This window comes from Macrobrachium rosenbergii, chromosome 8 (assembly GCF_040412425.1).
Source record: "Macrobrachium rosenbergii isolate ZJJX-2024 chromosome 8, ASM4041242v1, whole genome shotgun sequence".
NCBI classification, from domain to species: domain Eukaryota; kingdom Metazoa; phylum Arthropoda; class Malacostraca; order Decapoda; family Palaemonidae; genus Macrobrachium; species Macrobrachium rosenbergii.
In genome coordinates, this window is record NC_089748.1 from 39,228,936 (window position 1) to 39,254,387 (window position 25,452).

The window sequence follows — 25,452 nt, forward strand, 5'->3', positions numbered from 1 at the left end:
AGTATTTACACAGGGATATAGTTAAGCTGGAAGTAGCCGTGGGCCCCCCCCCCCCCGCCCCGACAACCCACCACCAGCGTCCCATCTGTCTGAAACTTGCGACGAGACAATCCCTGAAAAATAAAAGAATAAAGGTACAGGTCTCAACCTTTGTTGGGCCTATGAAGTGCGTTACTGAACAGTCTATTTGGGCACTTGATTGCCAATTTGTAGTATTAAATAGTTTTGAGTATATATATATAAATATATATACATATATATATATATATATATAATTTTTTATTTATTCTAGTATTGTGCTCTGGTGAAGTTGTGCTCCCCAAGATCGCAGAATAGCCCTTAATTCATTGATAAAACTGGACCACACTGGGAAGGCTAGTATACACTTACAGTAATTTGCGCATATCAGTTTCAGAGACTATTTTTGTACAACTGTGGTGCCTTTCTGTGTGATATTCACAGTGTGGCACATGTCGGTCATTGGGCAGTTTGGACATACGTATGTATTCATCGCTGATGTGGTAATAGCATGTGAGGAAATGTAAACCCTCTCCCCCCCCTCCCCCCCTCCCTCCCCCTCCCCTGTACTCCCCTGTACTTTGCTTAGACCTGCTGCTGCCTCCCTTAAGTCTACCTACTCCAACTTCCATGGGTGCAGTCAAGCAAATATCTTTACATCTACATGTGTGGAATTGTATTTCTTATTTAAATCACGTATATGTCGAGATGAAAAGAAAGTCATCGTCCTTTTTCTCTATTTTAGGAATCCATTTAGCTGATGGTCTCTTTCTCAAGTTAATCTTAAGGGTCTCTGACTGATTAATGCTAATCCATTTTCTCTCTGAGGCGGCATTGTACCTTGGGTTGGCTCTTTCGTATCACCAACATAGTAGTGAAGGGCAGTAACCCCTTTTTTTAATCTATTTTTATTACTGAAGGATTTCAGCTTGCCTGCACATGCACTATGTACAACCTGGTAGCTGATAAATCAGACATTTTTGCTAAACTTCAAATGTTCCATGAAACACTCGAGAAAATGCCTAAAGTCTTGTGCCTCAGACTGTACTTGTATTTGAAGGGAACAAAGTACTTTACATTACTCTCCTATATTGTAATATTTCTTAGAAGTGTGTCGTTTTCTCTTCCCACTGCTTCAAGGTAACCGACTTGTGTACTTCTTGCATATGTATCTACCGTAAATACCATTCAGATGTGCTTGCCAGGTTTTGCTCAATAGCTGTTTGTTTTAAGAAAGCAATTTTTTTCATTCACAAATTCTAATTGAATTTCAAGAAAGAATTTGAAGAGTTTTTGGCTATCTCGATGGTTATTAGCCGTTTCATAGACAGAATAAGGCAGTGGGGTCAATACCTGGTGCTACCCCCACATTATGCATTACTAACTGCAGATATAGTTTCTCTTGATGAAACTTTGGCAGACAAAACTAAGGAGGGGTCACCATCGTCAGAAAGACAGCAGCTGAGTTGTGCCTTGAACAGCTCGCATCTTGTTTTTAACCTTGTCAGTGCTTGTTCGCTCACTAGACACACCCACCTCTCCTTGAAGTCCTGGCTGCCAGGGCAGTTACTACAACTGAGCATCCTAACTGAAACTGCTTTTTTTTTTTATTTCAACAGTTCAAGAACAATTTTCTTTTCCTTTTTGATTTTTGATTTTTAGCCTAAGGCAGATCAGATTTACTTTTCTGAAGGGGTAGACACACCTAGGGTAGGTGCTAGACCAACTCTCCCATTGCACCTTCATTTTTCGGTAAAGGCCCACAATAACCCCCAAAATCCCATTGTTTTAAACTAATTGTTTTTATTGTATGTGGAAGATGAGTGTTTGCATCTGTTCATTTTATTCAGGATGATATGAAACTTGTGACATTCTAGCTGTAAAAGGAATTTGTTTGTGGCACTAGGCTGCAGACAGTATATTTGTCTTCATGTGGATGGATCTGAGCAAGAGCCTGGTACTGTGTTTAACATTATCATTTTTTGTAATAAATATGTATTTCGATCATGTTGCATATAATTATGGCCTTTCGGTAAGGAGGGCATGAAGGCTCACCCTCCTTTGCGAGGTCATTGTGCAATGGTATTGTGTTTGGAGCCAAACACAATCCATGGGTTAGGTCTCTTCAGATATGTGCACTATTTATGGTTGACCCAATATGGGTTTAGGTCTCAGGATTAAGACTATGTATTACACTCTACTCTCTCTCTCTCTCTCTCTCTCTCTCTCTCTCTCTCTCTCTCCCTCAAGGTAACTGCTGAATTTTCTGTCTTTTTTTCTGAGTCACTGTTCAGATTAAACTTAAACTTTTAGCTTTATTATTTTTCATGAATATTGAGTTAATAAAAGGATGTCTGGTTCCTCTTTACTTTCTCTACTACTGTATCTAAATATTTTAAGAGCTACTGGACACTTTAAATGATTCCCTCAAAATTCTCGCTCTCTCTTCTATCATTTCTTTCTATTAATCATAGGTCAGTTTGGGTCATGATAGGTCACTAACCTGATTCTTAATCCTTGTTTCTGTTCTAGCATTTAATCAATTTTATTTTTTATGTTTTCAAGCTGTCATGGTTAGTTGGACTGGCCTTTGAAATACTGATTTGGCTTATACACCTACTGGTGACATTTTGAGAATGTTTTAGAATATCCTTTTTATTTTTCACTTGATTTTTCTTAGAGTGATACAATTACAGGTTTATTTTGTGAATTATTTTCCTTTAAATCTCTCTGACTTGACGTGGCCATAGTATTTATCCACTCTCAAGCAGAGGATATTCTGTGTTAGTTCCCTAGTGTTAGCCAGCGTCTCTCTAGAACACTTGCCGCTCTCCTGCCTCCTGTGCCAAGCTGTGTCTGCTACTGTTACTGTACTTGATCCTGCGTACATTTCTCTTCAATGTGTTTGTAATGTACCACTCTTGTGTACTGTACTACTAGGCGTGTTAGTCATATCACTGTTCCATTCTACTACTACTACTATACTACTACTATTCAGCTGTATTTGTATTTCATTGTAGAGGTGCTTGGTTGGCCACATAAAGCCTACATGTCTACTCTGATTCTTGTTCTTTTTTCCACCCTCTCTTCAGACACTTCTGCAGTGCCCATCTGTTTTCCTGAGGTAACTACATCCATCATTGAATCTCTTAGATAAACACTTTGAAACCTCACAGTGTGTGATAGCCATGGTATCCCAGGTATTGTGAGGATGTCATTGGACACTTTTTTTATATAATATGATATGGTATGATATATATTTTTAAGTCAAGACTATCATCATCACCATTGCTGCTTATTGTGTTTTCAAGCTCAGTGAGGCAAGAGTCTTCTTAGATGCACGTAACTCAGACTTGATTTTAAATCACAAACTTTTCTACGGAATCTGTCTTTTGAACTGAAAAGGATTGATTGGCTGCTCGTGTTGCACCATCACATGCTACTACTACTACTGCAACTACCATGCCTATTCTGAAGATATTGATTTTTGCGTTTTTTATGTATTTATGCAAGATTCAAAGTGATACCTCTTATTAGGAAGGAAATATAAGTATTCTTACCCATAGTGTCCTTTACATACCATGACTCCTCGACCGCCAGTACACTAATTATAAGAATGAGAGTGAGCTTCGGTATGTGACTGACTGACTGACTGACTTGTTTGCTTGCAGTATAACCCGTTGCATTCGTAAGTATCATGATTGTTATATATGTCAGCTCCACTTTAGAATTTACAGATATTACAACCAGTCAAAGTAAACAGTTTATTTTATGATTTGGTCCCTAACAGCACTTCTTTCACGTTTGAAATAGGTTTGTAAATGCACAGAATCCCAAGGTTTGCACAGAAATCTACGTGTGACAGATAATCTCTCAATTGTGAAATTGCCCTGCCTGATTTTAGTGGACAGGAAGCCAATTGAAGGCAACAGTATTCTGTTGGAAAACTGAAAAGTATTGAAATAATCCAAGAGTCTAGTTTTAGACAAATGAACTACCGAAAGTCGTGAGACCAAGAAAATTGAGAAGTATTGAAAGAAGGTTGTGATGAAGGCTAAAAGAATGACCAAGTCAGTATCAAGATCCTAGTTTTGTGACAATGAGCCATCTAAGTGAAGGTGGAAAGTCCAAGAATTTCTTGTTTAAAATGGAGTAGTACTACAGTATTAATGAAGGGAACATCATTCGAAAACATATAGCGAGCAGTATAAAATATGGAAGTGCAAAAAAAAAAAAATTTGAAACAACAATGTTGTGGAACAGAAATAGGATAAAGCATTAATTCGGCATGAGGACCTTTGAAGAAATGGATCTTTCTCAGTCGGCATAATATGGCATAATAAATCTGTACATTTCCAAAATAGTAAAAGTTCTTAGCATAGCTTCTTAAGTCTTTGTCGCCATGATGCATTGCAGGTTGGTACCTCTCAAGTGAGGGATATTAAAAGTTAGTAAAACCAGGAAATCCTGATTAGTGTCTGCATTTGTGGGTCAGTATACAGTCTTATGGAATGGTTAGTGAAAAGTTCATAGAAGCCGTTCTGTTGAGTGTTACCTGCCAATCTACTTTGAATGGACAAGTTGGCAAGACCTTTTCAGTGATGCTGCAAATGCATAAGTCAAAAGATTTCACCGCTAGGTTTTGAACAAAAGGCTTTTGACACCTTGGGGAGGTACCAGACTGTTGAAACTTGCAATAATCTTGCAGTTATTTTGTGATGCCAGTCTTCTAAATGGAGCTTTAAATATTTATGCAAAACTACAATAGTGCTGTCGTGTGTACTTGAGGGTAATGTTATGTCAAAACTGACAGAATGAAATAGACAACAAAAGTTACCCAACGGTGTTGAAAATAGAAGCAACATTGATCTCCCCTTCTTGACACAGCTGTTCTTTTCTGCAGAAATATCAGATGCAATCTAAACGGGAAAGCTCATGTTGCATAAAGTAAGTGCTAAGATGATTCAAGTCTGATCAGGGCGCCAATTCGGACAACACGGGGAGTAGAGAGATTTCGGCATTGTTGCCACTATACAGCAACTGCATTACCACTGCTATTTTTTTTATCTTATATGGCGTTCCAAAAATTGATTCAAAATGCGATTAAGAGTCTACATTGCACCTTCATTAAGCTTCCAAATGTATCTTCACAGGCTGCAAGCAGTTAACACACAACACACCCTATCCATATACCATTAGCTGGTACCTAAGATATAAATGCCATAAAAAACAAGAAGCTCTACCATTGAAAAAGTTGTTTCTTGAACAGACTTACTTTCATGAACCACACTATTCCTTTTTCAAATGACAGCGGATCGTTTCCTGTGAATCAGATTTCATCCAGAACCAGAAAACTTACTCATCTGTATTTGTACAAAGAATGTGAATATCATAAACACATCAGAACAGTAAGACACGCAAGTCCCCAAACATATGGCTTCAAATCTCTATTAGGCTGCCAAATTCTCCTAATTTTATTTTTTTATTAAACGATGCTCCCGTTTTCACAGCAGAACTGTGCAACAAATTCTTGGCTTCAGAGGGGTGAATATATTTTCAGTGACCAGAACTGCGTAAGACCTCCAGAATTATTGACAGAAATATACGGATTCACATTTACGCAATTTTACATTCCACAAAACAGATGATGATGTCTGAATGCTTAAATGTCCTTGCCCTTGTGACCTCCTGAAAAGTGAATATTATTTTAAAATGTCTGAAACCCATCGTTGGATTATGGCAACCTCTGAACCCAAAAGAACTCTACACTGAAGTAATTATATTTCTTCAAATTTGTCTCATTTGCACTTAGCTACACACAGCTACACAAGGTCGGACAAAGAAATCAGTACGACTTATGTTGTAATGGCCACAGCAGGGAAGTTTCCTGACATTTTGTGTTTAGCAGTGTGCTAGATCATTCAGTATGTCAGCTTAAACGTTGGTTGGAGTGCCGTGGTTTGCCAGTGGTGGGAAACAAGACTGTGCTTATAAAAAGGTGAGAACAAAAACGTGTTATGAAGTATTGACTGAAATAACCAGAGAGGCTCTAAGCGTTTCTCGTGGTTAAAATCTATAATATATATATATATATATATATATATATATATATATATATAATTTTAGATGGAGAGGCAACTGACAATAAATTTTTGTTTTACTGATAGTTTTAAATTTCTGTTTAGTCACAATGAGCCATGTATTCGTTTTAAGATATTTTATATTTTTTTATCTTTATATTTTATATAGTTTTAATAGCTAAAATGCAATGGATTTTTAGAACATTAAACAACATTGTACAGTCTGCACACCACACATATAAACAGACTATATATGGAATATATATATATATATATATATATATATATTATTATTATATATATATTGCATTTTACATTTAAAATACAGTAACCCAACTAAGAACGTTTGGAGTCTTTGTGGAAATAACGTCATACTGACCTTAGTATTATAATGTATATGGCCTCAGTATATATATCATGTTTTTATTTCTATCTCTCTCTTTTCTGATATGAAAATACAAAGTACTCATGTAACCTTTCACTTGGTTCAGGTGTGAGGACTGTATAGCCTCAGGAACTCTGTCAGCATACCTGCTACCACTCTTACAAAGTCCATAACAGCAGTGCTTCGTGGCCCCTACCTTTATCACACCTGTACCACTTGATATGGTTGGCTGGAGCTCCATTATTTACACAAAGTTCACAAGTTCATTGCTTTGTCATGAGCACTCAACTACGTTTGTATGTCCGACGTGCTTGATGTAAACATGAGCATGCGCACTGGCGCTGTCTGATTTTAGTAACAGGGGCCAGTTGTCGATCGCTGCTATTGAATCTAGAATACTGGAGCAAAAAAATCAAATGATGAGAGAAGAGTGCTAAGCGTCAAGAGGAAGGTTTTAGAAGGTAGTCGGTTGGGAGACCAAAAAGAAGCGCGATAATTGGAAGGGTACCAACAAAGTTAAGTATACCTTAGTTTTACCAGACCACTGAGCTGATTAACAGCTCTCCTAGGGTTGGCATTAAAGCCATCTCCAGAAACTGAAGAATGTGCCAACCAGCAAGAACAAACCTCGCCTATCAAAAGCGTAATCCAGATATGAAACGAGATTATCTGCTGCTCTGATAATTGCTAGAAAGTTCAATTTGCAACCAGCTGGATATAAAAAGATTTCATAATGCGGTAAGATGTTCCAGACATTGAAGAGGAGACAACAGAAATCTATCAGTTTTGGATAAAATTTAGTAGTGTGAAACCATAGCCTACAGCAATAACGATCAAAGTCCTGTTTCTATTGGCAGTAAATTGTTGCCTTCCGTGCATCAAAATTTGGCGCTTATACAGAATATAGTAAAGTGCCACATTTGGAGCAGGATTGTTTGTTAATAACAATGGACTTCAGATTAGGTTACACCTCGAATGAATTAAAATCTCCCTCAGATTACTGGTTGAAGGATTGCTGTTTACATGCAGGCAAATCTGTCCCTCCTGTTGGTAATTTTTCTCTGGTATATTCATTTAAATCTTGAAGGTGGCAACGTGTGAGCTCCAGTACAGTATAGTACCTAAAGGATCCTGACTATAGTGAAGTCAAAAGTAACAGTTTTGGAAGTTTAATAATCCATTATTGCTGCATCCTGTTCGGATTGTCATTTTCATGATCAGGTCATGCTGTAACCATGTAGATGGGCTTCATTAGGAACCCAAAAGAAAACGGTAAGCATTATGGAGTAATGAATCTGATAATAACAAATGAAGACTTAAAACTTATTGTGCTTTACTCTTCATTCTATGAAGAATGTCACGTCGCAGTTATATCCCGTCGAACTGGTGTGCAAACTTTGTCAGAATTCTCATAATTTTCATGTGATCTAGTAACTGGAGGTTTATGAAGCTGCAGTATATTAAATAAGATTCAGTACCCAAGGACAAACCCTTAGGGTCAGCCCTGTTAACTTAGTGGCATGCTTAAACTAAATGATGATAATTTTCGATCGTCACGACCCACCCGATAGCGAAAACCTGCGTGACAGGATATTACTCTCCAAAATTCGGGTTGATTGACATCCTAAATTGTTAAAATAGCTATGGGTCTTCCATAGAAAAGAAGTCTCTTTATCATGGAATTCAGGGGAAATGAAGCCAGGGGGTGAACCAATATTCCAATGCATCTGTTAAGGAGATATTTCTAGCCCTGTTTTGGCATCTGCACTGCACCCTTATATAGTTGACCAAGAAAGTCTAGTTTCTCAATTAATTTTATTTACAAAAAAACTGTAATCGGTCATTTGGCTGTTCCTACTCTCGCCTGCGTCCCCATTTGCCAACAAGAGGTGGGTGTCCGTGATCTTGAAAGCCATTGGGTCTTTGGTATTCATGTTAAAGTGAATTAAATTTTTAACAATGCAAGTCAATGCCCAGTGACTTTAGTTGTCATCTTTGTAAGATGTCAACATATCTCTGACTTGTAAGTCTGCAGTTAACTTGGCACTAGGGGTTTTTAAGAGCATTCCGATGGTATGTAAACCTTACTGTTACAAGTAGGTCTGGTCCTTAGTCTATTAGATTCAAACAGAATCCAGAATTTAGGCTAATTTTCAGTGTCTTTTGTGAATCCAGGTAATTTTACCTCTGCCTGAAATAACGCTTTGTAGATTATGTCAAGTGTTGGTTTCAGTAGACGGTTTCTGTTAGTCTGACTCAGCTATCGGCAGGTGGAGTAGCTTATTAATGAAGAGAAACAAACTCCCAAAACGAATTGCTTACGTTAAATGCACTCGAAACAGTTAAGGTTGGGGAATTGTCGAAGAAGGCTCAGGAAAGAAGACTACAGTGATTTGGTATTGTTATGAGAGAGGAGATGATGATGATGTGTGTAAAAGGGTTTAGTGTGGAGGTGGATGGGAGGAGAAGAGCAACGCCAAAGTTCAGATGGAAGGATAAACAAAAAAAAAAAAACAAATGCCGTGAGGGAGAAAGGTTTAAGAAGTCAGGATGAGTTGAATAGATATAGGTGGGGAAGGTTGACAGGAACAGTGACCCCAGACAGAAACGGATAAAGCTGAGGACAAAGGAGAAAGGAGAGTAATGATGCACTAAACAGAAATATGGAAAAACCTCAACTTGAGACCCAATTAATAAGTGTTTAATGTTTGGAGGAATATATGTGAAAGGCAATCGCCCAACACTACAATTAATTTATCGACAGAGGTCAAAACATTCAACATTTAATCAGCATAATCTGATAACTCCTACATGAATCTTCAATCCTTATATTATTCAATGGAATACAAATGGATTTCAAACTAGAAACTTTCTAGATGAGTTACAGATGTCAGTATTATATGTAAAACTACTAAACTTTAATTATAATCAGTACAATAGCTATACAGAATATACTAATTATAACAACTGTTACTCCTTTGGTGACTTCAATGCTCACACCCCTTCAGGATTCAAACTACCAAACCACCGACGGATGGGGACACAGCGACAGACCATTTAATTTGTAAAACAACTCCAAATGTTGTTTAAACGAAAATTACTACAAAAACGTATTTATAACACTTGTGTTATGTCATCAGATGACATCTTTATGCTCAATACAGTAAATAAGTTTAAGAGGCGTGTCTCTAACGATGTATAGGCCTATTATCCTTGCAATCATTTTCCAGTAATAAATGCTTTGTTTGCAACTCCAGTCTCTTGAACTGAAAAGCAAATTTGCGGACATAAAAGCCAAAATTAAAACATCAGTCCTGATAAGAAAGTCATAAGAAGTATTATGGAATAGTGAACCAGACTAACGAATTAAAAATAGATTAAACTTCTGCCTCGTTGACGTTATATCCCTGTATGTGGAGCGAACGTTCAAGTCAAGTGTATATCAACTAATGTAAACAAACCTTTTCAAGAAATTTAACATTTTCAGTTTGTGAATTCTTTACTTTTTTTTAAGAAGTTGCTGTATATTGCGTAATGTCTAATATATTCAATCAAGAATAAATCCTACTGGCAAGACCAATGAGATTTAAGAATATTCTGCCGTTTGATTTAATTATTTGTCAATAATAATACAGTATATAGGGGAATGCACATCTGTACAGTAGGTATGTTGAGGCTGTGTGCATTTCTGAGCATGCTTGCATATGCAGTCACATACTGCGTTGCCTACACATGCATACAGTATGTACGTATGGAAATGTATAAGCTTCTTCGGGGCTCTGTTGCATTTCTACAGCCGTATAAGAGGAGGTTAAGTGTAATTCCAACTCTGAAAGTCTGAGGATACTGTTTATGAACAAGCAGTGATGGTCATATGATGAGTTGAGGTAAGTTCAAAGCATTTCGAGTTTTTGTTATATTCTTTGAGTGCAATCTTGACTCTGTAGAACTGTCTTTCTTACAATTATCTTCTTTCTCATGTCGCCAAAGGCAAGAAAAAATTTCTTCGTTGTGATTGTAATTGTTGGCTACAATTAATCGTCATTAATGACTCGGATAAACCATAGACACAAAACACACACTGTGGGACCCTCGAATGAGTTTGTCCTAGACATAATAGTGTAGAGCAGTGATTCTTAAACTGGGGGGCGCCAGAGGCTTCCAAGGGGGGTTCAAGCAGAGTCGCCAGATGGTGCCAATTAATTTTTTTAATTTGTGATGTTACTTACAAAATTGCCAAAAACGTTATCACTGCTTCCATATATTTTCTAATCATTATCTCAAAACATGCCAAAAATTCAAAATATAAGTAAATTTTAATTTCAAATCTTGCTTATGAATTGTCTTTTATTGTTACGATAAGTATAATAACATACAAATAGACAAAATATTGTTTGTAGATTATAGTTGGCAAAAATTTCAGGGGTGGGGGGACGTTGGGCCTATACATAATGGCAAAAAAGTTTAAGAGCCACTGGTGTAGAGATGTACAGCGGATTCCACATCATCATCATAACACTCCTCAGAAAATAAGGAAATTTAGTTTTTTCTTCATAGACTTGACATTTTCGTTAGAAGCTCAAATAAACATTTTTTTATGAAATGTCCCTTAAAAAGAGTAGTGTGATTAGTGGATTCAAATTTTACATTTTCGAAAAGGTTGTCTTTCGAAGCTGTCAGGGGCCATGAATTACTCTTCCAAAATTTGACTCTCCTAATGTTTGTGGATATTCTGAGGCACTTTATTCCTAGAAATAGGTAGAAGAGGAGTTGAATATATATATTTGTGACTCACATCCGGATCGAACCCCGGTTTCTCAAATGAAAGGCCATGGAGCTACCAATTTGCCTTTCATTTGAAAGACCGAGGCTCGGTCCAAGTGAACCAGAAATTTATTTCTGTAAAACACGTGCTCATATATTCGTTGGTGCCATTTGAATATACCTGTATATGCAGGCTCAATTTTGATTCGATGACTTCTGATTTTGTTGCAGTAACGAAGTTGTCTTTGCCAACAGAAGGGATGGAAATAAATTATAAAATAAAGATTACATAGTGGGAGATTTTATGTCTTTTCATGTGGGCGAATATAAATGAATATATCAGCTTATTTATGTACCTTATTAAGACTTTCAATAAGAAATCGTAATTTTGACGTCAAGTGTTGTGGTATTGAGGATTTCACAAATTATATGGAATATGAAGTGCGAATTGGTTATCATTACAGACGTGCATACAGGAAAATATTGAGAGTAAAGGCTCATATATCCTTAGTGATGGGTGAGTGAATGAAATTTTACACTCTCAATCAAACTAACTCACATACGGTGTGTGAGTAAGCAGACGACTTACGCAAACTTTCCATTCAAACATCTCGATTATTTCACACACGAGTCTGCCTCTTTTCCTGGGTCTACTTATGGTAAGTTCAGTTCCTCTTGCTCTTCCTCTCCCCTTTCCACCTCCTCTTGAATTACCTTATCGTAGTTAATCAGATAATTCAAGTAAGTATACATTAACACCCATACACGCACATAATGTTCACAAACCATTATTATGTTCACAAGCCATTCGTATATAGTAGGACAATGATCTCTCATTAGACGTATGTCCTGAAAACTGAGTCTCATCCCCTTAGCCACTGGGGAATCGTTTACGAAGACGCTTTGCCAAAAACCAGAGCGTGCAGCCAATGAAAGAGGGTGACAGAATTTCGGGTTGGGTGGAGGCCTCTGATTGGCTAAGGCGATTCTTGTCTTGACAGAGAGGAAACGTCACTGTAGGTCGAAACACGAAGACGGAACGGTGCTAAACAAGTGTTTACGGAAGGAGGACGAGGATTTTGGTAAGAGCAAGGTATTTGGTGTTGGTTTTCTACATTCTTACGGGATATTATTGACGTCTTAGACGCTGAGGGTTGAATACCCATTTGTAGGCTAATTTAGCATTTTGTAACTTTTCGAGAAGTTTTTGTAGATTGTGAAGTTCGTCGAAGCTGGAAGGTCAGTATATACCTTTTAAAAGTTGACTTTCCAAAGTTCAGTTAAAATTCTGAGGCTTCTGAACGTATTTTTGGTTCGGGGTCCATGGCAACTTTTTTTTTTTTTGGGGTTTTTTTTTTGGGTTAGAGTCCTGATGTGGAACCACCTGCGCTCTTTAAACCAATACATACGATCTATGACATTCCTTTGCGATCTCAAAAGAGCCGACTACCACGATTTATTTCGCTCTAAATCCGCAGATGGGAAAGTGTAGTAAGTGGCATTCAGTTGAACATAATAAAATAAAATTCAATTGACGGGAATCGGATGGCTAGACTTCAAATGATACGGCTTCTAAAGGTTATCATCGACGTCTAATATTCCTTGAAAAAAAAAAATTAGTTTTATTTACTGTTGATCAAAGACCGAATACTTTGAGAATTCCAAAGTAATTCATCAACTAATTTGTATCAAAGTGAGACTGGTTAAGTCCCTGCTGACTAATCACCGCGAATCAGTGACAGAACGTTTGACTTCTGACAACGACTGTGATGACAGGAAAATAACCTCATTACAAGAGTGATGGACGACGAACTTCAGCTTTTAACTGATTAGTTTGAAGTTTTTGTGATGACGTCACGACATTTTTCATACATGGTCATCAAAAGCGCGGAAGGACGCTTACATCGCGCCGGTATTTGCAAATTTTCTGTGGACAGGATTCATAGATGCCGATTGACTAGTGTGGGAAATTTTTATATGGATGCTGGTTGATAAGTGTGGGATATTTATAAATTGAACCTGGTTGGTAAATGTTGGAAATTTATACGTGGATGATGGTTGATAGGTGTGGGAAATTTATACTGGGTGATGATTGATAGGATGATACATGGATGATGGTTGATAGGTGTGGAAATTTATAGGTGATGTTTATACATGGATGATGGTTGAAAAATTTATACTGATGGTTGATATGATGGTTGATAGATGTGGGAAATTTATACTGGATGATGGTTGATATGGATGATGGTTGATAGGTTGTGGGGTGAATAGGTTATGGATGATGGTTGATATGGATGATGGTTGATAGGTGTGGGAAATTTATACATGGAAATTGATGGTGTGGATGATGGTTGATAGGTGTGGGAAATTTATACATGGATGATGGTTGATAGGTGTGGGAAATTTATACATGGATGATGGATGATAGGTGTTGGAATTTTATACATGGATGATGGTTGATAGGTGTGGGAAATTTATACTGGGTGATGGTTGATAGGTGTGAAAATTTATACTGGTGATGGTTTATGGTGGATGATGGTTGATAGGTGTGGGAAATTTATACTGGGTGATGGTTGATAGGTGTGGGAAATTTATACTGGGTGATGGTTGATAGGTGTGGGAAATTTATACATGGATGATGGTTGATAGGTGTGGGAAATTTATACTGGGTGATGGTTGATAGGTGTGGGAAATTTATACATGGATGATGGTTGATAGGTGTCGGAAATTTATGCATGGATGATGGTTGATAAATGTGGGGAAATTGATACACACGCTCATGCACGTTAAACTCGGCCTTTTTGCATTCTCACAACCCTGTATCTTTTACCAGAAATGAAGAGAAAGTTTTCCATGACCCGTTTGCAACTTCGTTTGACAGCTCGAAACCTCAGCCACGCCTGCCTCTTATTTTATGAGCTGGGGATTTCAACAGGAGAAAACTCCGGGATTCCCTCGAATCTGACCGAAAATAGGTTAGGCGTTATGTAATGGGTTAATCTCTCTCTCTCTCTCTCTCTCTCTCTCTCTCTCTCTCAGCTAAACCCCTCGGATAATATACGGTCTTATATCTGTTTCAGTTTCATTTTCTTCCTCTCATATATCATAAAAAAATCGACGTTAATTAATGAACTCAAGTCCAGCTCTCAACAACTTCGCCGTCGGATGGTAGTATTAGTTTCAGTGGCTGTGAAATCCTTTGGACCTTCGAAAAATTCAAATTGTTTGTTATACACATCGTCAGTGTTTCTAGATAGCGAAGGTACTTACCGTTCATATTGTATTTCATTTCGTACTGGTACAGTTGGCGTCAAACATTTAAACAGTGAAATTAAAAGTCGTGAATATAGTACATACGTAAAAGTTAATGTATGTATTATATTTGGCATGGATTAGGTTAGTGTGGCGACTTCAATATCATTTCACCAAGAAGACGTTTACCAAGGAAAAAGGATAAAGACTCTGATTGCGGTTAGATCGAAAGGAATGCCCACGGCTCATGTTGACGGCAAGGTTGATATGGACGTTCGTTTACTGTATATAAATGACGTTTTAAGCATACTTCCATTAACTTGTAATCCACGTAGACCTGTGGGGAGGGACGCTACCTGGTAACGTGGAAGAACCGAAGCATTTTTGTCAATCTGAGGTTACGCGTGAATGGCTGGCGCTTCCTGAAAATACTCCGTAACTTTGATGTCAATGGAATATTAAAACAAATGATATTCTTAAGGTTTTATGTATCAACGTTATGAATGAGAGGTATTTGTTGAAATGAGTCACTGCACCCTTGCAATTAGGCTTCAGCGAGCGATGGTAAATTGAACAAGTAATCCTCCGTCTGGGCTGATGTGGTTTCTCTACTTATTATTTTTGCTGTGATTTTAAGCCCAGTGCTTACTGACATCATTAAGAGAAACTCTTCATTACAGTTTAAACAGGCAAAACTGTGAATGAGGGTACTGTTTAAGCTTTTATGGTTACGAGCACTGGAGCAATGAATATACTTTGCGTTTATAATTGCAATAAAACATTTAACGGTAAAAAATAGAGTGGAATTTTGCTATGGATAGGTAAGAAGGAAGCCCATTGCTTATGTTGATGGTAAGTAAAGTGGCGTTAAAGGAAAATTTATAGTTTTGTATTACAGGTAAAATGATGGTATGGGGGCTGGTTAGGGGTGGGAGTGGAAGGTTAGTGGAGTAAAACGTGGTATATTTTAGTTTTAATATTTTACAAAAACAGGTTTAATATCTAGAACTAGACTTATTGTACATAGCTGGTGAGTTGGGCTAAATCATTTTCGGTGACGTAGGATAATTCCAATATGTTACCTAGTTCTTCAGTTCTTACCACAAGTTAGTTTTATGGGAGTGGAAAGGTATTATATTTATAATCATTATAGTCATTAGTATGTTTTATTTCTATGTTTAGAGTTATATTATTTAAGTCACTGGTCTCTTGTGGAAGTAACTTCTCTTGAGTTTTGAATATAATGGCGACATTTTTTATTTAAGAGAAACACCAAAAAAATTACCTTCAAAGAGGACTGGATTGAGCACACACTTCCTTGCCTGATTTGTTTCTGCGGGAAAACTCCTTCATATTTGTGTCACGAATAACAAATCTTGCTAAGATATTAATTGCCAGTGATAGCTAATGGAAACGAAGTGTTTTGAACGTACATTTCTCGGCCAGTCATAGTCTGGGGTACTTAGATCAAAATTGAGGTTAATGGCCTTTAAAAACTTTTTTTTTCCAATGTTTCGATTTCACGGCTTAGGAAATACAAAAAAAATGTCAAAGATTGGTTGAGTAAATGTTTGATCAGTATCGTGGGCCTTTTAACTGAATACGAAATGTTATACGGTTATATTTAATTGCGTTAAATAGTGGAAATAAACTCTGCAACATCTTGACACACTGGGTGTTAGAAATATCTTCAAAAGGGCTTGTGTGGAGGAAATGACAGTACTTAACATTGTTATAACTTGTCAATTTATACAGAATCCAAATGATTAAACATTCAAGAGCGTTCTTATTATCAGAAATTTATAACAATAATTTACTCTGTTGCAATGGAATTCACTGAATGTTTAGACATTTTTCCTGGTCTGACACGACACCAGTAAGATGTAACGAAGAGAGATTTTGACAACCACTGCAGAGGTGATTGTGAATTATAACTCAGGTCTTTACTGCAATATAACAAACTGCGATTGATAATTTTCATTACCCCATATGTATGAAACTTAAGGAATGATATAGTCCAAAATATCTGTAATTGGAGACTTATTCATCTCTATATTTTGTATCTAACCATTTTTCTGATAAGTGAGTAATGAAGATGTATTTTTCCCACAGACATTTCTCTTCAAGGGCTAAGGCCGCTTCGATTCAGTTCGTTTCAATACATACATAAAAATAATTCGATACAACTCACGGTCTTTAGATAGCTCGGTCAGGTCATTAAGCTTAAAATGAAAAAGTAACACTTTTAAACAACTGAGGTCACCGTGTGTAACAGAACACTTCTATTCATTTTCAAAGCACTTCAAAGTCCAGATGCAGCACTTGATAAATAAGTAAACCTAATCCTTTAACAGGGAACTCAAATGTTACTCAGGGAAGCGAAATTTGCCACGTTGTCTGTTATGGTAAAAGTATTGTTTTGTAATAATCAGCGTTAAGTACGACATTCTCCTTTGGAATTGACATTGTTGTCAGTCATTCATTGAGAACCGCTTTGCTAAGCGTGCTATTTAATACATGTGTGTGTGTTTTATTTTGCAGTAAATGAGTATTGCGAAATAAGTAAATTAATTATACCCTTGAAAATTTAGATTTGCGAAACTAAGACTAAAAAACAAATCAGAAGAACTAAAGAGTAATTTATGAGAGTTGCAAAGCATACAAGATATCTGAATTATGTCAACTTAGATCTATTTCTTAGCGAGAAATTTCTGTAAATTTCAGGTGAGTGTCTAGAAATCTAACGTAAGCGAGACAGTTCTGATAAAAAAAAAAATGTTTGTAAATGTTTGAAGAAATCAGTTTTAGTGTTGAAATTGCTGTAAATGTTTGAAGAAATCAGTTTTAGTGTTGAAATTGCTTATGCGGAAACGAACTGGGTTGTATCAAATCGTTTTTATAGATGTATCGAAACGACTGAGGAGGAGGAGGAACCAGGAACCACTTCAGCGTGAAAATATGCAAACTGATGTCGTGGTAGAATGCTATTCAACCATCATAACATGACAAGAGTCAACAGTCGAACTCTGTAAGTTTTTCTTTTATCAGATTAGATAATCTTTATAAAAAAATAAGTCCCTGAATCTGTCGATAAGTCAAGGGTCGATACGCGAGCGAATATATTCACATTTAGTAGGAAACACTAAAGATTTTATATATAGTTCCTAAATATAAATGTATGTATGTAGTTTTATATGTTCCTATATGAATTGTTTTAACGTTTTGTATGTAGTTCCTATATAAATGTACGAACCTTAAAATAGGAGTAGGTTAATAAAATTTACATAGTACTGAATTCAGAACTGTTTACTAGAGGTTTCATGTTAACTAGTACAATAATAGGGTCAGGAACATTCTGATAAACACCATTCCCATTGAAACTCTGATTCAGGTTTCTTACTGCATACTGGTTTTGTGGTACTGAATATATTTCTTAAGGATATTCGCCTCCCATTTGTTTACAAAAACCTGCCAATTAAAATAGGTTGGTAGAGCCTTTCTATGTGATGCTCACAAAACAGAAACCAGACTGTTTCTTGAGGTAATTAACTGTAGTTCCTCTTGAAAGTGTCCTTTCTGACATACGTTGTTTGATAAACTAGAGGTAGAGACCACAGTTACTAAGAGACTCGCAACGCCTCGATGTTAAGAATACATCACAATACTTCTGAGGTTATATATCGTATGAATTCACCTTTAATACTGTTGTTGTAACCTACAGACTTGCCCCCTTATTTCACAGCTTTTAGAATTTCAGTGATGTTTTCGTTTAAATGACACCACCCTCTATATATAATTCTTCCTTTACTTTATTCTGTGTTCATCACACGTAATGTGCATTGCATCCAGCAAACTTGACTCTTCCACCATAGGCTGCACGCATAGGTAGATACCAGCCTCTTCTCAGGTATAAAACAGACCTGGGTTCTAAAGAGGGTCTCGACAACTGTAACTAGATACAGTTTTAGGCACAGTGGTGTTTCTGAGTATTTCAGAAATGGCAGATGCTTGTATCTGAGTCTGTCCATTCACTACATAGACTTCCTGCTTCATGTGTTGAGATTTTTAGCCTCTAGATACTACACTAAGTCTGATCCTTCTGTTAGGGTTACGGTTAAATTCAACTGACTCCGTACTAATAAACAATCTTTCGTTTCTTAGGTACCTGGGCTTTTCAACTGACTGATCCTTTCTGACCCACGACAAAACGGCGTGCAGTCAAGATTGTTTTACGAATAACATCGCCCAGTTGCCAGTCACTCTTGAATGGTAAGGAAATGTATTATATTACGCTTTCTTTCTTTCTTTCTTTTAACCTAATCAATGCTAAATAAGCACGTGGCTTAAGTGCAATGTATCAGAATATAGCGACGATGCAAACGATTATAGTTAATTTTTTTTCACTGGTCTATTTTCAGTAGAAGGGAGGGTAATGTTTTCATTATAAAGCTTAGAGATTGCATGATAATGCACACTGATATGTTGCATGAATCCTCCAAAGATTTCACGGAAATATTTTGTTCTTCTACATTCAGTATTTCAGTCAAATGTTGGTTTTCTCAGATGCCCTGAATAAAAAATGTGAGGTCCAATATTTTAGTAGTCTCAGGTTGTGGTACTCTTTTGACTTACTGGTATAATGATTAAATCTGAGAGAAAGAATGGAATAGTTTTTTTTAGGCTTGAAAGATCCCAGTTGCTTTTATGTACAATTCACAAGTATCTGATTTGTTCCAAAGCTTTTTGTAACAGACTGACATTCGAATTAGCAAGTTTTTGCGCAACACTAGTACAGTAATGGTACTATTAAGAACCATAATTGATTCAACCTTGTAATTAGCGCGACGTCATCTGGCGTGTTTGACAACAGTGCAATCAAAGAGCCATTTGCACAATGCTGTGTTGTAAAAGGAGTTAGGTTTGACTGAATTTGTGGCACTGAGTTGAGCCTCTTACAAATGACATTCCAGGCTGAATTTGGAGCAATGAGTTGAGCCCCTTACAAAAGGCATTCCAGGTTGAATTTGTAGCCTTGAGTTGAGACATTCCAGGCTGATTTTTTTAGCATTAAGTTGAGATCTCTGCAAATGACATTCCAGGCTGAATGTGTATGTGAGTTGAGCCCTGTATAAATGACATTCCAGACTGAATTTGTAGTAATGACTTGAGCCCTTACAAATGACATTCCAGGCTGAATTTGTAGCAGTGAGTTGAGCCCTTTACAAATGACATTCTAGGCTGAATTTATAATAATGAGTTGAGCCCTTTACAAATGACATTCCAGGCTGAATTTGTAGCAATGAGTTGAGGCCTTTACAAATGACATTCCAGGCTGAATTTGTAGCAATGATTTGAGCCCTTTACAAATGACATTCCAAGCTGAATTTGTTAGCATTGAGTTGAGACATTCCAGGCTGAATCTGTAGCATTGAGTTGAGCCCTTTACAAATGACATTCCAAGCTGAATTTGTTAGCATTGAGTTGAGACATTCCAGGCTGAATTTGTAGCACTGAGTTGAGACATTCCAGGCTGAATTTGTAGTACTGAGTTGAGACATTCCAGGCTGAATTTGTAGCATTGAGACATTGAGACATTCCAAATTTGTAGTATTGAGTTGAAACATTCGAGGCTGAATTTGTAGTATTAGGTTGAGACATTCCAGGCTGAATTTGTAGTATTGAGTTGAAACATTCGAGGCTGAATTTGTAGTATTAGGTTGAGACATTCCAGGCTGAATTTGTAGCATTGAGTCGAGACATTCCGAGGCTGAATTTGTAGCACTGAGTTGAGACATTCCAGGCTGAATTTGTAGTACTGAGTTGAGACATTCCAGGCTGAATTTGTAGCATTGGGTTGAGACATTCCATGCTGAATTTGTAGTATTGAGTTGAAACATTCGAGGCTGAATTTGTAGTATTAGGTTGAGACATTCCAGGCTGAATTTGTAGTATTGAGTTGAAACATTCGAGGCTGAATTTGTAGTATTAGGTTGAGACATTCCAGGCTGAATTTGTAGTACTGAGTTGAGACATTCCAGGCTGAATTTGTAGTATTGAGCTGAGACATACCAGGCTATTGGGTTGAGACATTCCATGCTGAATTTGTAGCATTGAGTCGAGACATTCGAGGCTGAATTTGTAGCACTGAGTTGAGACATTCCAGGCTGAATTTGTAGCACTGAGTTGAGACATTCCAGTAGCTGAATTTGTGAATTTGTAGCACTGAGTTGAGACATTCCAGGCTGAATTTGTAGCACTGAGTTGAGACATTCCAGGCTGAATTTGTAGCACTGAGTTGAGACATTCCAGGCTGAATTTGTAGCATTTGAGACATTCATTCTGGTAGCATTGAGTTGAAACATTCGAGGCTGAATTTTCCAGGCTGAATTTGTAGTTGGTTGAGACATTCCAGGCTGAATTTGTAGTATTGAGTTGAAACATTCAGGCTGAATTTGTAGTATTAGAGTTGAGACATTCCAGGCTGAATTTGTAGTATTGAGTTGAGACATTCCAGGCTGAATTTGTAGTATTGAGTTGAGACATTCGAGGCTGAATTTGTAGTACTGAGTTGAGACATTCGAGGCTGAATTTGTAGTATTGAGTTGAGACATTACAGGCTGAATTTGTAGCATTGTGTTGAGACATTCCAGGCTGAATTTGTAGTACTGAGTTGAGACATTCGAGGCTGAATTTGTAGTATTGCTGATTTTGTTGAGACATTCCAGTTGAATTTGTAGCACTGAGTTGAGACATTCCAGGCTGAATTTGTAGTATTGTGTTGAGACATTCCAGGCTGAATTTGTAGTACTGAGGCTGAGACATTTGTTGAGACATTCAGAGACATTACAGGCTGAATTTGTAGTACTGAGACATTACAGGCTGAATTTGTAGTACTGAGACATTACAGGCTGAATTTGTAGTACTGAGACATTACAGGCTGAATTTGTAGTACTGAGACGTTCCAGGCTGAATCTGTACTACTGAGACATTTCAGGCAGAATTTGTAACACCGAGTTGAGCCCTTTCCAAATGACATTCCAGGCTGTCTTTTCTAGCATATAACGTTTATTAGTTATTATATTTACCTGCCATAATGTGTTTTTATTTAGCAATATAGTTTATACTAGGATTTTTTTCCCATTTTATTCAGTGTCACTTATATTTCATGCATTTCATACTACACTGCTTAATGTCAGGAGGTACGTAGGTACAGTAATTACTTCTTGATCCACTCATTAGGGGAAGGTTTAAACTATAATTTAGACTATTTAATTTGTGATTTCATATTCTGGTAAGTTTTGCTCTCTCTAATGATTTTTGTTTTTGCAGGCTCATTGCTAAAGTGCCTTCTGAGGGAAATGAAAGAAAACCAAAATGTTCCCGGGTATTTTGAAGGTGAAGAAAGCAGGCAAGAGAGTTAACAGGCTGCTCTATGAGCAAGAGAACGTGCTGGCATAACGCCAGCTTAATCATAACAACAGCGAGGCAGAAGACGACGATTTACCACCACATGGAATTTTGTAAAACAGAAACATTTCGTTTAAATAACTCAACGGGAGAAGACAGTTGTCAAAATTACTGTGGCTGAAAAGGGAATGATATAGAGATTATGACAACTCAAATGTATGAGGATTCATAGGGTTTTAATGTCAACTTCTTAGTTTAATGTCAGCTATGAAGTAGTTATGTATGATGCAGGATACACAGTTTTGTTTTTGCTTGAATCTAGTATCATTTTGATGTCAATTGTGAGTAGCTCAGTGTTTCTGTATACATAGGTAGTTTTAATTTCTTATTCAATATTAGCTAACTGGCATGTTTCAGGATACATGCTTTTTTTTTTCCATAAGATTCATAACAGTTTAAAATAGGCTTTGATAAACCACAGTTGTTTCCGGATACATATATTGTTCACTTCAATATCTTGAGAGTTGAATACAGCTATGCTTCATGATACATAATTTTCACTTGAACTTATTAACAGTGCTATTAGTTATTAAGTGGCTGAGATGGTTTCTAGATTCATAATTTTTACGGATAATTCTAATAATTTGATGGATGTCACGTAGTGCAATTCAGGATTCATAATTTATATCCATAATTCTCTTTAGTTTGACATCAGGTAGTTCAGAATGGTTCAGGTTGCTTGATATGAAAAATAAATTTTCCAGTGTAATGTCAGTATAGGTAGTCATGACGACATACTCACTTTTTTTATAGAGAAAAGTTACGTATGTTTAAAGATAATTTATTTTATATTTAGTTTTGGTTGGAAGCATCCAGTAGGTCATTGTTCATTGCATACTTACCTGAGTACGATGGTCACGTAAAGTTTTCAGTAGGTGATTTTAATTATTTTCATTCATTTTCCTGAAGTCCATGTACGATCGTAGCAAAATAATAATTTAGAAGGTATAGTTTTAATGATTGGGTAGAATATTTTCGAAGTGGTCAGTCTAGTTAGAAATAGTTTTGAGGTAGTAAACTTAATAGAACAGGTAATGTTTTCAGCATAAGTACAGATGATTCCTGACAGTATTTCTCAGTGAGTCTTGTGTGTAGATAAAACTAGTTTCCTTCATAAGAAGGACTTGGAATTAAGCTTCTCGTGTATTCCTTATAGCCACAAGTTAAGTATACCTTAGTTTAACCAGACCACTGAGCTGATTAACAGCCCTCCTAGGGCTGGCCCGAAGGATTAGATTTATTTTACGTGGCAAAACTTAGCTTGTTTCGGATAGGGGTTATATCAGAGTTCCTTTAGAATGAATGTTGTAATAGTTTATAGGTATGGGAATATGCTTCGAAAGGTCGAATTTCAAGTCAATGGCCCTTGTAGGCTAGTTCATTATGAATAGGGTTCATCTTCTGAATAATGATATTGTAATAATGTTAATGTAAGCATGGGCAGGATCTTTTACATAAGACTTAGATTATGGAAAGGCGTTTTTTAAAGAGAGAGAGAGAGATCACAGGCAGAAACATTTAAATGTGCACACTCTTAAGTAAAGATGTTCCAGTATTTAGTTGATAAGCTTGATCTCAGTCCTGATGACAGAAGAAAACTTAATATATTCAAGCAGTGAAATGAAACTCTGAGAATTCTGTACAAGGCTTGCCATGAAAGTAATATATCTTGTTTAACGTTAAATATAAATCGATGCAATGTTAATAGATTAAGTGCCGGAAAGTTATCTTATCAAGAGCTTTATTCTCATGGCATCTCTGTATATTTCAAGACACTGAGGCTGGCACGCGACGGCCACAAAGTGAAGCCCGTCTTACTTTGAGGGTAGTTTAGTATTGCTGACAATGATTTTACAGATAAAAGATTTCATAAATAAATTCAGTTATTCCGAGTGCTGCTTAAGTGGGGTTTGGAAGTACGTACTGACAATGGTCTTTTTGGTAAATGGAAAAGTCATCAGCCGAATTATATTTTGGTTCTTGCTAAAAATTATGTTGTAGAAAAGTGAATCTAGGTAAACTCAAATTCTAAATATTGCTTTAAAAAAAATAGGTATTGTTAAGAATGGTGTATGAAGTATATAAATGCACTCGAAAGTGCTCTTTTGGAGGGAATTTGTCAGGGATGTTTTCGGTATAAGAATGAATAAGTACATATTGTCATTTACATGAAGGGTTTAGTTGTCCTAATTTTAAATTGATAGATACTCATTCTAGAAGGATTAAAATCTTGAGAACCAGCAAGTATTTTTTCACTAGAACACTCAATATTTTCCAGTTCTTTGATATAGAACGTAAATTCATTCCTTAGGAGACAGAAGTGAGTTAATCGAGTGTCCATTTGTACGGTTCTCACAAAGGGATTGATTTCCCACGAAAGGTGTAGATTAGAGTAAGGTTAAGTTGAAGAGGTTGAACAGCAAAGTGGAAAAGGCCAAGGGGAGAGAAAGTAAAAAAGAGGATATTTGATATTCAGGAGATTTTTGTTGTGCGTAGACTTGACCCGAGAACAGTTACCAGAAATGAAATCTTAAGAGAAGAGTTCTGTCTCAGCTTTGGAACTAAATCAATAAGAAAATTGTTTTTGGTTACATTTGAACAAGATATACCTTAGGAGCTTGTGGCTTTAACGTAAATTGTTTGAGAAATTCACTATTATTGCAGGGTTAAAAGGTCTTTGTAGATTTTAGAATAAGATGTGCTACAGTGTCTTGACGTATGGAGAATTTCTTAGGTTAAGGTGGTATTATTATTATTATTATTATTATTATTATTATTATTATTATTATTATTATTATTATTATTATTATTATTATTATTATTATTATTAACCTGTTGCACAGAGTTCCAACTGAATTGAAATAATTTGATCAGATCAAAATTCAGTTAACTGTTATTGTTAATGATTTAAGTTTAAAATCAGAATGAGGGGAAAAAAGATTGTAATACCAAATTGTATACTGAATTTATTGTAGGAGGACGTCTGTATTTCAGGTTTGCTCAGTTCTCATCAAGTCTTAGGCTTCATTTAGCTAGAAAAAAGTAATAAGTGCCTTTTAAGTTCTTAATAAAGCAAAACAAACCTAAAAAAATAGTTAAAAACTCTTGTGGCACCAAATAACTCAGTAAATTACAATATCCGTGTCTCCTTAGTTATGGTATACCACGTTGACATTGCGATCAAGTTTTGATAAACTTTGAGTTTAAAGATTCAGAGATATATATATATATATATATAATTTTCCCCAGTGACCAACGCTTGCGGAAATTTAAGGTAGCATCATATTTTTTGCAATTTTGTTAGCCATAGAAACCGAATATAGAAGTGAGGTATTTTTTTCTAAATTGGTGTAAATAACTGATATAGACTCACTTCTTCCTACCATCCTTCCATTCTGACTGGGCTTTCCTCGTTATGAACTTGAAACCACAAACACTATCACACATTCAAAAGAATTTTTTCAGTCTCCTGTTAAAGCTGTTACA

At 36.5% G+C, this 25,452-nt stretch overlaps 1 long non-coding RNA gene across 4 annotated transcripts; it reads left to right on the plus strand.

The window, feature by feature from the left end:
• The first annotated feature begins 12,130 nt into the window (after positions 1 to 12,130).
• On the plus strand, positions 12,131 to 23,210 carry LOC136840722 (uncharacterized). Of its 4 annotated transcripts, none has more exons than XR_010853717.1 (5): positions 12,131 to 12,340; positions 16,612 to 17,223; positions 17,402 to 17,527; positions 18,661 to 18,768; positions 21,829 to 23,210. It is a non-coding gene; the product is annotated as an uncharacterized lncRNA (long non-coding RNA). The 4 variants fall into 4 exon arrangements; XR_010853715.1 differs by having other exon boundaries at positions 12,134 to 12,329; XR_010853718.1 differs by lacking the exon at positions 12,131 to 12,340 and adding an exon at positions 12,374 to 12,486.
• Positions 23,211 to 25,452: the final 2,242 nt, after the last annotated feature.